The sequence below is a fragment of the Gossypium hirsutum genome, chromosome A02 (assembly GCF_007990345.1).
Source record: "Gossypium hirsutum isolate 1008001.06 chromosome A02, Gossypium_hirsutum_v2.1, whole genome shotgun sequence".
Lineage (NCBI taxonomy): Eukaryota > Viridiplantae > Streptophyta > Magnoliopsida > Malvales > Malvaceae > Gossypium > Gossypium hirsutum.
In genome coordinates this window covers 80,301,367-80,306,008 of record NC_053425.1, presented here as the reverse complement: position 1 = coordinate 80,306,008, position 4,642 = coordinate 80,301,367, and positions in this window count along the sequence as shown.

Here is a 4,642-nt window from a genome sequence, read left to right as displayed (position 1 = left end):
ATAAATAATAATTAAAGGAAATTTAATGAAAACCAACGCTTATTTAAAAGTCCAAAGGCAATCACCGTGGCTACTCTGAATCCCCTCCGGCCCAAGTCCCCACATCAAAGCTCATCTGCGAGGTTAAGGAAAGGGGGTGAGTTTGGAAACTCAGTGTGCAACAAGCCCCTTTCAGAGCCCAAAACAATAACAGTCGGTTGGGCCTAAGCCCAAATCCAATCTCAACATGTACTGGGCCATAGCCCTTTTCACACTTCATATTTCATAACACTGGGCCGAAGCCTTTTCATATTTCATATTACTGGGCCGAAGCCTTTACTGTAAACGGTATGGCCCATAGGCCCATTTCAATATCACATGTAATGTCAATGAGAGAATGCAAGCCCATTCGGGGAGACTACTCAACCCACCATCCGCTACTCTCCACCCGTACCAACCAACACACCATGTAGGGATTAACTCGACCCACCCCGCCATAACTCTCCACTGGCAGCATAGCTGCTTTATCATATAACTGGAGGCTTAGCCTCTTTTAATAACTGGGGCAAAGCCCTTTTAATAACTGGGGCATAAACCCTTTTAATAACTGAGGCATAAACCCTTTATCATAACTGGGGCATAAGCCCTTTTACACTTCCTCCATCCATATAAAAACCCAACCCAATGCATTTATGAATACCTCATGTGCATATCATACATATCATGTGCATATCATGCATGTCATGTGCATATCATTCATACCATGTTTATTAAAATCGCATGTATCAAATTCATATTTACCCCCTAGGGGTATAATGGTCATTTTTACCTAGGGGCAAAACGGTCATTTTCATATTATAAGAGTAATATCGTAATTATACCAAAAATTAGGGATTTTCCATGTTCATTATCAATTACTAACTATTCATTTGTTTAAACAGCGATTCTGGCCCATTTTTAACGAAACCGAGTTATTCGGCCAAAAACCCCTAATGGGTCCTACTTAGCCGATTTTTTCATCTAGGCCCATTTAGCCTATATCCATGACAGTAGTAACAGTCTTAACATGCAATTTAATAGATTTCCATTTTCTACCAATTTTACCCAAATAGGCCCGAAAGCCTATTGGGCCCTATTGCAGCCCCTCGAGGCCCAACTTACCGTGAATGCCAAAAATCACGTTCTTACCGTTTCCAATGTTCCTGATCATCATCTCAACAAATCTAACTAACTAATGAGCGTTCGGTTGCTCACGAGTCCTCGAAATGCCAGAATTTCGGCATTTCGACTTTTCAGCATTTATCGCTTTAAGCTCATGAAAGAGGGTTCGTTACACACCTGTTTGGCGATATTCCTCGACGAGATCTCCTACATGATTTCTCATATAATCCATCGTTAATAATCAGTTTCCCATAATTGAACCAAACCAAAAATCATCTAATATTAATACTGACACATTCGGCCACCATCTATAGTGGCCTTAGGAATCTTACCTTGCCGCGATTGATGACTAGGTCTAGCCACTCCGGTGATCCAAGCTACTCCAAGTCGACACTACACCTTGCTGCCCCTCCACTAAATAAACCACAAAAATATTAAAAGAAGACCCCATAAGGCCTATACCCATATTCGGCCACCTCCCTAAACTAGAGGGGTTTCGGCTTTTGGCCAAAAGTTACTCTAGGAATCGTTTAGAGTTCGAGCACTTACCACAGTCTTTCTTCTCTTGAATCCGTACGCCTAAAAGGTAAAGGAATTGAACGCCAACAATTGAAAAGGAAAGAAAAGGTTGCTGGTCACAATGAATCGGCACCCCCTATTTTCACTAATTTCGGCTTTTTGCGGTATTTCGGCAGAAGTAGAGATAAAGGAAAGAAACAATGGGTGAATGGAGGGAATAGTGGGCAGGTTTGAAAGAATGAGAAGGAAGAAAAGATGGAAGAAGAGATGGTAGATTCGGCTGCAAAAGAAAAAGAGAGAAAAAGACTAATCCTCCAGGGAGAAAACGGCACAAAAATACCTAAGTGCCGAAAATCCCTAACTAAACCTCTCTGTCGAAATTCCCCCCTCCAATCTCCCTTATTCGGCCAACTCTATCTTCATATCAAATCCCTAAAATCTCTCCCCTTATCCTTCCTTAATCCATGCATTTGACTTGATCCAAACTGCCCTCTTACAGAATCCACTTGGATTCCAACACTTACCCTTCCTGCACATAAAAATAAATACTCTTACTTGCCAACACAGGGAATCGATCCCCTGTCTTCCCTTATGCTCCACACGCCACCTTTTTAGGAGCTTAGTGGCGTCACCCTTGCCACTTTACTAAAGCTCTTTTTATGATACATTTTACCCATAACTTTATATAAGGGCACCTAGCTAGAACCCCTAACTCCTAACTCTAAAATTTAAAAATTCCCCCGGGTTTTCGCCATCTCATGGGCCTTCCATATGCCCATTTACATACCCAAATTATGAATTCCATAATCACATACCAAATTTTAGAAACTTACTTAAAATATCAAGAATCGCGAAAAAACACAGAAATCAGGATGTTACAACTCTACCCTCCTTAAAGAAATTTCGGCCTCGAAATTTACTTGATCCAAACAGTTGAGGGTACTGCTGATGCATTGCCTCTTCGGTCTCCCAAGTAGCTTCTTCCTTGCCATGGTTCCTCAAAAGTACCTTCACTAATGGGACTGACCTCCTTCTCAACACCTTGACATCGCGATCAAGTATTTGCACAGGTTCCTCTTCAAAGGTCAGATCCGACCGTACCTCGATTTCTACAACTGGCACGATATGAGTTGGGTCAGAACGATATCGCCTTAGCATGGACACATGGAAAACGTCGTGAATACGATCCAGTTCTAGAGGTAACTCTAGCTGATAAGCCACCGGCCCTATCCGCTTAATCATTCGGTAAGGCCCAATAAACCGTGGGCTCAACTTACCCTTCTTACCAAATCTCAATATCTTCTTCCAAGGCGAAACTTTCAAAAAGACCATGTCCCCTACCGCATATTCAATATCCTTACGCTTCAGATCGGCATAAGACTTTTTTCGATCCGCCGCCTCTTTTAACCGATTCCTGATCACCTTAATCTTGTCTTCAGTATCTGCTACAAACTCTGGCCCAAGTATTTGCCTTTCCCCCAATTCTGCCCAACAAGTAGGCAAATGACACCTTCGCCCATATAGTGCCTCATATGGACCCATCTGAATACTTGCTTGGTAACTGTTGTTATACGCGAACTCCGCCAATGGCAAATGGTCCTCCCAGCTGCCTCTAAACTCAATAGCAAAACCCCTCAACATATCCTCTAAAATCTGAATAACCCTCTCTGACTGCCCATCCGACTGAGGTGAAAAGCCGTACTGAAATCCAATCGCGTTCCCAATGCCTCATGCAACTTCTGCCAAAACCGAGATGTAAACCTTGGTTCTCGGTCCGAAATTATCGATGCTGGCACACCATGCAACCGTACTATCTTCGCCATATACAATTTGGCCAACTTCTGAAGTGTGTAATCGGTTCGGACATGTATGAAATGAGCAGATTTCGTGAGTCTATCCACAATCACCCAAACCGAATCCTTCTTAGAAGGTGTCAACGGCAACCCACTTACAAAGTCTGTAGTTACCCTTTCCCACTTCCAAAGTGGTATCTTTACCGGCTGTAACAATCCCGAAGGTAGTTGATGCTCGGCCTTCATTTGTTGACATGTCAAACATCTCCCTACAAATTCGGTCACTTCTCGCTTAAGCCTAGGCCACCAATATAGCTCTCGCAAGTCTCGATACAATTACTCCCTCCTAGATGCATAGCACAAGGTCCATTATGTGCCTCTTTCAAAATCATCAATCTCAAATCGGAGTTCTTCGGCATACAAATTCTCCCTCGAAAACAAAGAACTCCCTCACTATTTAACCCAAAGTCTGGATTCTCCCCCTTCTCAACTTGCTGAAACTGAGAAACCAACGACTCGTCTTCCAACTGTTGCTTCTTAATCTGTTCTACCCAAGTCGATCTTACTTGCAACTCCGCCAATAAACTTCCATCGTCATACAAACTTAGACGAGCAAACATCGCCTTTAATTCCACCACAGCCCTTCGACTTAGCGCATTAGCCACGACATTCGCCTTACCTGGATGGTACTCAATCGAATAGTCATAGTCTTTTAACAACTCTATCCATCTTCGCTGCCTCAGATTCAACTCCTTTTGAGTCAGTAAGTACTTAAGACTCTTGTGATCCGTATAGATGATGCATTTCTCCCCATACAAGTAATGCCTCCATATCTTAAGTGCAAAGATTACCGCTGCCAACTCAAAGTCATGCGTAGGGTAGTTCACCTCGTGCAGCTTAAGCTGTCGTGAAGCATAACCGACCACTTTACCCTCTTGCATCAACACGTAGCCCAAACCTAAATGTGACGCATCGCTGTACGCAGTGAAATCCTTACCAGACTCTGGCTGAATCAACATTGGCACTTTCGTCAAAACCTTCTTCAGCTTCTTAAAAGCCTCTTGCTGCTTATTTGTCCAAACAAAAGGTGCTCCCTTCCTTATAAGTTTCGTTAACGGTGCTGCCAACACAGAAAATCCTTCCACGAATCTCCGATAATAACCTGCCAACCCCAGAAAACTTCGGATCTC